The sequence below is a fragment of the Gambusia affinis genome, linkage group LG07, assembly GCF_019740435.1.
Source record: "Gambusia affinis linkage group LG07, SWU_Gaff_1.0, whole genome shotgun sequence".
Lineage (NCBI taxonomy): Eukaryota > Metazoa > Chordata > Actinopteri > Cyprinodontiformes > Poeciliidae > Gambusia > Gambusia affinis.
Window position 1 is genome coordinate 26,607,049 of NC_057874.1, and position 12,895 is coordinate 26,619,943.

General features: G+C 36.9%; 1 protein-coding gene across 1 annotated transcript in view; it reads right to left on the reverse strand.

Moving 5' to 3' along the window:
- tafa3a (TAFA chemokine like family member 3a) overlaps nt 1–11,514 on the reverse strand; it is a 92,585-nt gene extending 81,071 nt beyond the window's left edge. Inside the window, exon 1 of the mRNA XM_044121104.1 lies at nt 11,044–11,514. The gene's annotated coding sequence lies outside the window, so the exon portion shown is untranslated. The remainder of the gene's footprint in view (nt 1–11,043) is intronic.
- Nucleotides 11,515–12,895: the final 1,381 nt, after the last annotated feature.

Here is a 12,895-nt window from a genome sequence, read left to right on the forward strand (position 1 = left end):
TTTTTCTTTTTACAAAAACACTTTGTAGAAAAAATCTAACAGCTCCAACATATCACACCTGTTTTACCGCAGAAACAGAACCATAATAGTTATATGTGCACACTCCAAAATATAGATGCAGCCAATTTTATAAAGCAGATGTTTCAACAGGCTGGACCGCAACCTCTTCTGGCAGTGCAGCAGCATAACAGCAAGTGAATGTAGGTGAGACAGATTTTTAAGTAAAACAGCATATTGTGATTCTCTCATACACATGTTGGCCAAATGAAATATCAAATTCAATGCTGTGATCAATATTAATAAAAACTCCAAATTATATTAATATTGTGCACAGTATAAACCAAGTATAAGTGAAAAATGACAAAACATTTTCAAATGAGCATCGAAATGGAATTTTCAACTCACTGGGGCAGATGCACAAAGCTATTTTGCATATCTTAAATATTAGCAAACTTGAGTTGGCACATGCCTGGAATTCATGAACCAGATGCAAAAGCAGAATGGCTCCTAAAATAGAGCTAACAAGCAAGTATTGTTGCTGCTCTGGCACAGTTTGACTGCATTTAATTGAGGTTTTTCCCCTTCTGCTCAAAGCTGGTGGTAATTGTGGTGCAGAAGAAGAAAAATGGAAACCAGAGACATGGAGCATTGCTTGCTTTACAGAGAACAAGTCAAGGATGACACAAAGTTAATTGATCTTCTCACCCAATGAGATGTGTCCAATATGTTTCAAAAATAATTTCTCCATTGAAATAAGTAGTCCAAATAATATCTAAAAACTGTTTCCTTCATCAAAATACAAAATAAAATAAAAAACTGCAGCGGTGGAGTATTCCAGTGAATACATCAAATCTGCATGTTAATAAACCAAACGTATGTAATGCAATGTGTGATTGTTCTAAAGATTTCTAATGCAATTATGTGATAATAGTGGTAGAGCACTTTTGTGTAGACCAACCATGACACTTGAATTACCTCATATTGTTTTACTCCATGGCTTTTATGTCAAGATGAACCAATTAAAGGAGGCATCACTCTATTGTCTTACAACTTGCAGCATCACATCTGATATGATTCCTCCTGTCAAACATTGTGGAACATCTTGCACAATAACATTCCATCTACGTTGAATAAATTAACAACAACAATAAAATATAATTTTCTATCTCTGTGATGCCCTGTGTTTATTAGTTGAGGCCTGATGCAAACATAATTTGTGCACATTTACAAAATGTAATGCCTGCTTTTTTATTGCATGCGCTTTATGGATTCAATGTAGGAAAATAAAATTATGGCAGAATGGCTGATCACCTCAAATGACTTTTATAAATTTATGGCTCTTAATTACTTGAGCATTTACTTTACTTTCTGTATATTTGAACTTTGACCTTACTAGATATTTCCCATAGGTGAAAGCTTCTCTTTAAAGGATAGAAAATGTGAAGTCATGCTTAGCAGAAACAAAAATAGGTCACTTGAACAGTCTGAGAAACAGAAGGGAAAAAAGTAGTAAACTACATTGTCCACTTGCAGCTGCTTTGTCTAACATAAGATTTCCTCTGATCTGTCCCACGGGTGGCAGCACCCTTTGCACCACTTCCGAGTGACTTTCTGGCATCACACTTTCTGTGTGAATCCATCACACTGTCTATGTGAAGGGATGAAGACGTGACATGCTGGATCAGCACAGAAAGTAAGAAGTGACGAGTGGGAGTACATTAGCCCCCTGATGTCAAGTGAGACATCAATTAATGAGGAGCCTAGAAATGTGTCCATCCACACAAACAGCGCAACGGGATGCCACAGGAGGCCTGGCTCAGGGCTGCAGAGGGCTGGAGGATTTTAATTATTGAGGTCCCTGTTTTAAATGTTTAAATGAATTAGGAGCATGAAAAGAGGTGTTAGGAGGCAAACAAGAGGTAGGAAGGGAATTATGGCAAAAAAATATATTAATTATGTCTTAATTATGCTGCAGAAATATATTCAGTGTTCATAGTGAAACTTGGTAGTAATACCCTCATCAGTGTTGTATCAGAGTAAAAAAGGCTTATTTAACTGTAAATGTATAGATAATCCAAATCTGTGTCAGTTATAGTCTACTCACATACATACACGTACACATATACAATTATGTGTTAGTATATAACACTAATTGTTATGATGTTGTACATAATTGTATACTAATTATATACCATTAGTACATAATTGTGTTATATACTATCGCCATTATGTGTTGGTATGTAACACATAACTGTAGCCTGTAAATGAAAATCACAATAAATTACTATTGTAACTGTAACAATAATCAATATTTACAACTTGAAAAAAATGTGTTAAACCTACCAGTGTTGCCTTTAAACAGTGTTTCTTTGCTGTTTTTTTGTTTGTTTGTTTGTTTGTTTTTTTAAATTACTGATGCAGACCTGTACCATATTGGTGACAAGCAACCTTTTCCAGTTTGGTTTCTATCAAACTGTGCAAGGGTACACATCATGACAGTAGCATGGCTGATATTTGTATCAGGCTCTGTCAGCAGGATGCAGAGCAAACAAATCCCCACTGATTGGCACTCGTTCCACTCTACAGATTCCAGCAAAGACAACTCGAATTGGATTCAAAAACAACACACTTAGATTTCAATTTTTCTTCACAGATGGGAGCATCACGCACGTTGCTTGAGATTTTGTCTCCAGTACCTAAAACTGGAGTATAAACAGCAATCAAATTGACACAGTCCCACAGAGGCGACACAGATGTTTGGTGATCTGGGCTTGCACCTGCCTATGAGACAAAAGCAGAAAGACAGGTGGCCAAAAAAGGCAATGGCAGAGGTAGTGTGAAGGTCTTTCAGTGTGGGTGGATGCCTGTGAGTTAACAGTGCACCACTGCTTCTGCTCTCTCTTGATTTTCTCCTTCTTGCCCTCTGTCATGCCAAAGTCCAAAGCCCAGGAGAAATTAGTCACCCAGCACACTGTGGCAAGGATGGTGTGTGTGTGAGTCTGTGTGCGTGTAATTATGAAAGTGTCTGGGAAGGAAGGAGAGTGCTGTGAAGATAGAAGACAGAAAGGAGGGAGAGGGAAAGGGATAGTTTCCTCAAAAACTATCCTTTTTGAAAGTATATAACTTTTCTTCCAATCTGAAAATTGATGCCGGCTTAAAAAAGGATATCAATCTAAACATCTAAAATTGTGCTACAGAAAAAGCAAAAGCTTTTTCTCCAGCACAGCCTGAATGCTGTTGAGAGAACCTCCAATAGTCCATAACAATAGATGCTCACAAAGACAGCACAGTGTTTGAGGGACCTGCGTGCATTGGCTTTTAAAAAGTATGCGTTTATTTCTTTATTTATTCTCATAAAAAGTACCATGAAAGTTTACATTCTTCAGGCAATTCCAAATAAGCAAGAACATCTTAAAAATAGATAACTATACATATAAGCTAGTAAGAGGCTATTTCCCAATCAGTGTTAAAATTGAAAAACAAATATGTTACGTTCTGTGTTTTCTCACCCTGTTTTGGTTTATCTTTGCTTCTGTGTCCAAGTTCTGCTTTCACTCTGCCTATGGGGCTTGTTTATTACTTTCCTTGAGTTTAAGCTTTTTTTATTTGTATACTTTTTTTTGTTAGGGTTCTTTCTAGCCCCTGGGTTGTTCCAAAATTGTTTAACCTTCCAAAATAGCATGTACTTTTTTTGTTTACTTTTTTACACCTAGATTGCATTAGTCCTTTTGTTTTCTCTGTCAATCATTCTGTTCATGGTTAACTTTTGTCCTGGTGTGCTTTTCTTTGATTTTTGTGGTGTTCCAGTATATCTACTAGTCTGCCTTCTCGAAAATTTGTTTTTGCCCCATTTGTGAAAATATTAAAAATGAGAAATTATTACAATAATAAGATTTTTTAAGGATTGCAACATAGGATTTTTAGTAACACTATATCACGTTCAATATCTCTGTATGTATTTTCACAAAAACACTGATGACAGTTTCCTGAACAATCCTGGTTCCTAATTTTTTTTTCCCACAAATCTGAGTTGTTTCTTTTCTTAATTACATCAATAACAGAAATCCAACTAATGAGTCCAAATTCATATTCTGAGCGACGGAGAAGGTGTGTTTGATTGGATAAGAAACTAACTGAATAGTTACCTTTTAGCAAACCAGAACATGTGAAATTAGCAGAACTAGTCTGGATTTTTGTCCCACATTCATATTCCAATGCTTTTTCTGATGTGTTTGGAAACTGGAAGTCTTTTATGAAGAGAACTGACAATTCAGGGCACGAAACACAACACACGCCTCCAGCTGCTGACGTGATGAAAGGCGCAAAAAGAGCGACCTGAAGCTATCCCAATGTGTAAGTTCCTGATTTGCACATTCTCCCCTCCTCTCATTGCATCCTACTACTGCCAAGGTCACAAGTGAAAATGGAAAAAGAAGAAAAGTTGAGCAAAGCAGGCAGGCAAACCATCTTTCTGAAAATATATACTAGTGTATCATTCTTTTGACAAGCCTCTCCTTTCTCACACTCATACCTGTTTTCTCTGAGAAGCATTTTTAGAGCAGAAAATTCCTTCAATACTTTCAGCTTAGATTACATGGCTTCTGGTCAACCAGCCTTCCACATTAAAACCTGACAGACAGAAACTGTGTAATTTATTAATATCTGATTTTAATTAGAGTTGCATCCCTGTTGCATATTCCCTGCTTTCTTAAACAAAGAACTAAAGAGCATAGCAGATAAGAGCATCATGTTGAAACCTCATAGTTAAAATTTTCTATCTACATTGTGAAAAATAGCGTTTACAAGCACAAAGTGGAGTTTGAAAGCAACAAAACACAGAACAGAAAAAAATACATATTACCAAGACCCCTTAGGCACCACATTGGCTAGAAACAGAAAGAAAGCAAACCAACAAAAAAAATTGAGCTTCTATTGTCCCTAAGAAACAAAGGTTTAGAAATGGGGCCTCAAAAATCTCCACTTCCCCAACCTTTCTACCGTGCTGAATGTAAGGTGCTTGGGGAGTTACGTTCTTTGCTGTGGTGCAGGAGAAGGTGATGAGAATTCAGCACAATGGCTCAGTACTGAGTGTGAAAGCTGCCAAACACTGAATATCTCAAGAAGAGGGAACAGAGAGAAGATCTGAAAAGAAAGTTGATAGAGCTGCAACCCACCATCTTGAAAAATTGAATTATTCTGCTGGGGCTCCTGTTCTCCCTCAACTCTCATCATCCTCAGTTTCCACAACACATTAAGAGTTAGGTGGAAAATTTCCACTCAAACTCATGTGGCTCCCACTCAGGATACAGAGTTTGCTCTGAACGGTCAGGACTCTCTGGACTACAAAAATGCATTTTGCTTGCGTTTGCCATCCCTGCACAGCAAGAAGTCTCATTTACTGAGTTAGCACAAAACTGTCTTAAAGGTTTAAAGGTTCACTTTTTAGTAGCAGCTCTGTGGAGATTTAGCAGTATAATTTTGTTCTCTCTAAGGAATGAGCTCACCCTGCCTACATGTGCATTGTAATCAGAGCTGCTCCTCTGTGTGTTGTTCCAGCAAGTTAGCCACTCATCACCTGAGTATTGTTCAGATCATTTAGACTGCTGATTGGATCATCTTGCACTGAAATAGTCTATGGCTGAAATGTGCTCCGAAGTGATAAACAAGGTCCAGATTATCATAGCGCTAGTGCTTTTCTCAGGAGGACCTCATGACAATTGCTGGTAACAACTCACTTTAATGTCCCTAATAAGTTTTGATTTTACATTATGTGACCACTCTGGTTGCTACAGGAGACAGAGATTTGGGGTTTTATTCCTACTTGCATTCCTTTAACGAAAGCTTGAATTTATTTTTTACTAAATGAAACTGCTTCCTCTGCACGTCATTTCTGCCTCAGTAGTTCTCTACATGTACTGAAGAAAATTAGCTTTTTTGATAGTTTTCTTGGATGTGACTGCATCCTATGAACTTTGCCAGATAATGAAAAGCAATAAATACCAGCAGACTCAAAGACAATCATATTTCCTTCGTTTTGCTGAAATGTAGCTCAGTGATTTACACTAATTTGAACAGAGAAACACAGTTTGTTATATTGACATATGGAAAATATAGGATGGAAATAAGAATTATTTTTCGTTTGGTGTATAAATCCATTAACCGTTCAAATGTACCCTGTCTTTAAAAGGAGAATTTCAATTTTTTTTTACATGGTTGCTCTGTTAGGAGATCATGACCTATCATTATTCTTAAGTTAAAAGCCAAAGCAGTCGATGCAGATACACTTTTCAAAAAAATAAATGAAAAACGGTGACATTTTCAGGTCACTCAAATAAGGTTCAAAAAACCATTTTCATAAAACGGAAAGAACAAATTATTAATTGTTAACACAAATGTTTTGCTTTCAGTTTCAATGTAAATGAGAATTTTTTATAAATATTTCAGATCTGTAATGATTTAGAGATTCTTTTATAAATGAAATCAGATTACTTTGTTTTGTAACAATGTTGTGCCTTCAGTTTATTATTGAACAGGTAAAAACAACAAATGTCACCAGCAAAATAGTTATTGGATTTTAATTAATTTAAAGAACAAAATCTAATTGTTGTCACCATCAAGTACTTTCTACTCAACAGCTTTGGTGCCTGTGGCCAAAAGTTTGGACAGTTCATTGAAAAGCATGAACTCCTTAGATATTCATAATAATGCAGCACTGTTAATATGGCAGAATTAGTTTTGAACAAAATACAATAAAAACTGTGCAAAAAGACAACTTTTCTTAAGAAGTCCATCAAAGTATTCTTCAAATTTGGCAGAATTACCTTTTATACTGTAGAACTACAAAACAAAACTTTGCTGTAATTCTGAGATATTTTACAAAACAGGACTGATGTAACTCAGTAACGGTTGAAGGTCATCTTGATCATAAACACATTTTTTACTCTACCAACAAACTGTTGATGGATCAGGAGTTCCAGCATTTTGCATAATTCTATGTTTAAAGTTGCTTTTGTCTTAAAATAAAATAAAATAAACCTGAACTAAGAAAAGCAAAATGAAGGCTGCACACTTCCAGCAAAGCAGTTCTAATATTAGTTGTTTAATAACAGTTATTTTGAGGGTCAGGTGAACTTTGCCTGAATGTCTGTATTCAACTCATGTGGACTCAGGGGGAAACGTAAGGAGCTGACTTTCATCAAATAAGAACAATTCCCCCCAAAGAAAGAAGTTTTAATGATGCAGCAGAAAATAAAGCCTCTGCACAAATGCATCATTCAACCAACTACTCAGGATCTCCTGCAATACTTCAGCTGCACACATAAACATCACCATCATCACCTGCCTCTCTTCCTCATGTGCACCAAACACCCAAACGTGCACACAGCAAGGCGGCATGAACAAAATAAATAAGAGATGCGGTTGTGCTTTCCAGCCTAATCTTCCAGAGAAAAATTGTGCACCGCATCAGCACAGATCAGCCCTGATGAGTGATTAGGACTCTGCTGCCTCCCACAAAAACCAGTTTGTTAGTTTATTGTCTTAGTGTTTAGTCTGTGCGTTGTACTTCATTTCTACAGGGCTGTTTCTGAGAATATGTCTTTAAATGACATCTATAAAACATGAGGGATGCTCTTTGTGTCCTCCTCCTCCTCTTGACATGACGGAGCAGCACACGAGCATCCCAGGGCTGCATTTCTTTTGTTACTGTGGTGCTCTGAATCTCCCCTTAAGCACCAGACGGATTCACCTCAGCAGTTTGAGCTGGCAAGCTGAGAGGTGGAACAAAAAGCTCTCTAAACACATTAGCCTATGAACGTCACCGAACAGCAAATCTTCAGGCACTGAAATCGAGTGTAATCATGTACACATAGACAGATGGTGGATTTTTTTTCTTTTGTATCATTGTTCTGTTAAACCAAACCAGTAGGTAATATAACGATTCTAAAGTGATGCAAGAGACGTGGTTTTATGGTTAATTTGTGACATCACTGTGTATTTTCTCCTTGATAAGACACTGAACAGTCGTGTGCATGGTTTCTGCATAAACACACATGCCTTGTATTTTCACACCACATGACATCTATAAAGTGTGTTCAAGGAGGAAATATTTAGAAGTACTGCAGGAAAAAGAGGAATTTTAATAGTAAAATTGCACAATACCCACGCAGGCATTTATAAAGTGCAAAAACTAAAGTGCTGAACGGTTTGTTTCAAGCCTGAAAACACGCTACAGATTTTTTTATTAAGCTCTATTGATCTGACAGCGTGAGCAGGAAGATGGTGAAGAACACAAATTCAGCCTGGGGTGGCTTCTTAAAACTAGAAACAAGCCTCTTATTGTGATGTTCTGCACCGTTCTCTTCTTCTAGATGTCACCTGGTGGCTCATGCATATCAAGGACGCTTTCCAAAATTCACTCAGTGCTCTGAATTCTTCACTATGTCGTTGCAATACTCGCTTGCTGGTAGCTTTTAAAAGACAAGTGGAATTGCGAGGCAATCTGTCTCACCTCTTTATATTGATTCTCAGACAAAGCTGCAGTGTGTTTTGTCACATGGAAATAGCACAAAAGCTCAAGATGTTTGCTTCACCTGCTGTTGGAGACCACACATGACAAAGTGCACTATTGAGGTGTCATGGTGGCAAAACTTTTTCTTTTTTTTGGTTTTTGTGTGGTTTAAAAAACAAATTGCCACTTTCTCCAACAGAGTCTGCAGCGCAAGCTTTTTCAAGTCTCCAGTGTTACTGTCAAATACAGTGGGGCTGTCACAGAGATCCCATCTCCAGTAATCCCAAGGTGGCCTTTACTCCGCCTGTCAGCAATAGCAACCAATAACCCTACACAATAAAACCCTCCAGAACAACAGTGGGCCACAGGCGGCTTCAAGGGCTACTGACGGCAATCTATAAAACAATATAATGGGTTGCCTGTCAGCAAGTGTGAAAGGGAAGATCTACGCCTCCTCTGACTCTCTGAGGGGACTTCAATTAATCACAGTAGAATTGTATCAGGCTGCAATAGGAGTATAAGGTTATTACCATCCTTGTATTCTGCAGGATGAAATGCGATGATAGCACTAATTGAGGAAAAGGAGGGGGGAAAAAAACAGCTGACCACACAAGGCAAGGTGATGAAGGGCAGCTGAAGGAACAAGGTGAACATAGACTATAAGTGAGAAAGAAAGAGAGAATGATAGTCGCCTCAGTGATGTGTAAGCACAACCGTAAATATCTGCATTCTGCGTGCAAAGCAACTGACAACAAACACAACAGCTAATTTTCATTAGATGTTCTGTTTGAGCATTGGAAGCGTTTCAACAGGAGCAAAGCCTTGTGCTTTTGCAAAACTCACAGAGCAAGAGTTTGTAGGTGAAGCTGTTTCATTCTTATGGTGGATTTCACAGGAAGCACACTGGCCCCTGCTGTGGATTCAGATCTGTATTTGATCTGCCTGTAGAGCTTTACGGAGGGAAGCCATGTTCAGGTAACCTTTCCACTGACAAAGATGGAAACACACAGATTATTTAACGCCATCCAGTTTTGAGATGTAAAAAAAAGAGGGGAAAAAAAAGGAAAAACACAGTCAGACTAGACCATCCATTTTGGTCAACCAAAAGTGAAAGGCTTAATATGTAGAGCTGGAGTTGTGTCTTCTGTTTAAAGGTCATTTCAATCAAAAATGAATGAGTAGATAAAATAAATCCTTGCATAAATCATCATAAATTTAATTCCCAAAAGGAATCTTTTAGTTGCACTAGTGAGATATTTTCTGTTTGGGAGCGTCTTGCAGTTTTCTCCTTGCTTTGACCTGGAGATTCTAATCATTTATTACATTTTTGAGTTTATTTTTAGGCATTTTTCCAAACTCCAAAATCTTGTTAATCCATAATAAACTGTTTGATAGAGGCAGTTGACTGAATCCTCATTTGTGCAGCAAAGCATGTGTTCCTAACCTTTATTTGATTTTTATTGAACGCAATAAAGCACATCAAAGTATATGCTCTTGATTGATGGGGTATAGACTAAAACTGGCAGATTTTACTCTGAGTGCTTTTAATGACTCGGGAAAAATCCTGAAAAATCAGATTTTTCAGGATTTGGCCAACTGATTACCTATTAGAACCAGTCTTTGACTTGTTTTATTTCAAAAGGTTTTTTGTTTTGTTTTAGAATTTTGCACTTGTATGTGTTCATTTTCTTCTTTTTATACATTTTATTTTTTGCAGTTTAAAGCTATTTTTATGCACTTCAAAGATGAATTTTGAAAAGCATATTAATTCATTCAAATTTTTATTTTTCATAAGGTTACATTTAGTCATTCAATATTCTTGTCTAAGAAATCCAGATGAAACAGGCATTATTATGAGTCATCATCCTCATCCTAAAGAGAAGGATTATGTCCAATGCAGTAAACTTTACATCTTCATAAAAACTCTTTGGACCTTCAGTTCTCCTTACTTGATATCAGTCACCAACCCACTCACAGAATGTTTAGGTCAGAAATGTCAGATATTCCATCTTATGTGATTTTCCTTGAATTTTGCTGCTGTTTCACACATCTCTGTTGATGTCTCATGAATTAACATTTCAAACTAACTTGATCTTATCTAATCAGGGATGGATTAAATAAAAACAGCATGGATTTTATTTTTTTTTTTGTTACATGGCATCCTATGCATGTAACTAAAAAGCCTGTGCAGCTAATAGGCAGGGCAAAAAAGATACACCAATTTCAGAACTGGTTAAGGCACTGTTTAAATTGAAGAAGTCAATAAAAAAATGTGTGCTTGGGCATAGATCTGATTTTTGTCTACATGCTGACAATAGAAAGTTAAAAAAATATACCAACCTGCAGCAACCCGCACAGGACTTAAATTGTCAATTTCCAAATTGGTGTCAGTGATACCAGAAGGCGTTTGGAAAATTCTCGATGGTTAACCTTGTTAGAATTTTAGAAAATCATCTTGTTGAATCTTTAAGCAATATCTCAAATACACAAATAATTAAACAGCAGAGAGGTTAAAAACTGCAAAGCCGACCTACCTGCTTTTGTGCTCTCAGTTAATCCCCGATTAGCGTCCTTTTTTTATTTATTCTCCATTGCAAACCGCAAACACCACAAACATGTTCTTAATGGAATTACCATATCCTCCTCGATAAGAGACGCCCTGAACAGCACCGAACCTGAAACACGCGGTGGGCTGATACCAGAGCTCTCCAGACGCGCAATCCAAGAGTCAGAGGACTCTAAACTGAGCGCTGCTGGTTACTCGACTCGCAAGCAGCGAACTTGAAAGTCTATAAAAGTTGCGCGTCCTCCTGGTCTGACTCACAACTTCCCATCCGCCAGAGAGCCGCTGCAGCTGCACTCAGAGCCGGACAGTCGGACATTGTTTCACGATTGAGGCAAGGTGAGCTTTTTTTTTTTTTTTTTTTTCTTTTACAATCCTCCTTCAACAAAGTGAGTTCCGTTTGGCTTGGGCAACAGCTTCGTGCAGTAAAAGAAATGAATCTGAGCTGTTCAAGGAATGTCAGCGCAGCCGGATTCAATGCCGAATGTGTTTGCGCTGGTGGTGTTTTAGCGCCATCCAGCGGTCATCCAGAATTTAATCTGCAGTTTTTGTGGATTCTAAATAATCTGGATGCTTCATTACATGCAGAAAAACATAAGATAACATAGAGATACATTTTTGTAGTGTCCTTATTTTTATGCCATTGTTAATTCCCATCCATCAGATTTATGAAAAAACAAAGTAAAGATCACCATTGATACAATATAATTTTAGAGAAAGAATTTTGAGATATTTTATTGAGGGGGGAAAAAAAAGAAAACGTTGGGAATTGCATGACATCATTTGGAAGGGGATGAATGCTGAGTTTGTCTTGTGTTTGGACAAAAATGCATCTAGTTTGTTGTATTTTATCCAGAAAGACAATTTTCTATCTGTAATTCTGGCACTGAGTCACTTCAGGAAGATCAATAAGAAGAATAGATTATAATATTAAATATAATAAATAAATAAATAAATAAAATGAAAAGGTATACAACGATGATAAAATATTGACATTGCATTATCCTTTGTTATTTAATTCAGTTTTGCATTTTTTACATCTACCAAATGACCACCAAATGTTTTGTGATAAAGGACCTTTGCAAATCGACTCTTCAGCTGTTTCTCATAATAAAAACTAAATCATAAAGTAGAAGATTTGGCACTTTTCTGAAAGCTTTTATCAGACCTCAGTCTACAGTGTTTTCAGTAGTTAATTTGATTAATTGGTGAGAAACAAAAAAAAAACAAGACAAGATACGAGATTACCTCAAGCAAAAGAGATTGATAAAGTAGTTTTAGTTAGCACTCATAATGGTTTTGGTTATTGTTTGAGATTAAAAATATTAGCTGAATATCTTGGTGGAGGAAATTAAGTTCCAATATACAAAAGTAATGCTGTTTGTTTAAAAAAAAAACGGTTTTAGGTTCAAATTTGTACATGTTGTTTTTCTGCAAATCTTTTACAAAAGCTCAATCGAAGATGCTAATCCCAGTTTACTTGTTCCAGTCTGTTTTCTTTTTACCTCACAAAGTTTGAAGCTGTCTCTTAGTTTTTCCATCCATTTACTCATTTCTTTTTACCTGGCCATCTCACCCTGAATCTCCCTTTCAGATTACAGATTTTGAAATGATGATGTATTCTAGACCTCTTGCATCTAACTGCTAAACTGTAAATATGCCCTCTTCCCGATATCCTCTCAGACGAGCTTTAACCCCTTTGATCTTAGTCTTCCTCCTTCATTCACTTTCTCTCTCAGGTCATTATTATCTCTGAAGATTCCTCCTCTGACCATTTTTCCAATTCAAAAACTCTTCTGATCGATTTGATAAGGTAAAATCAA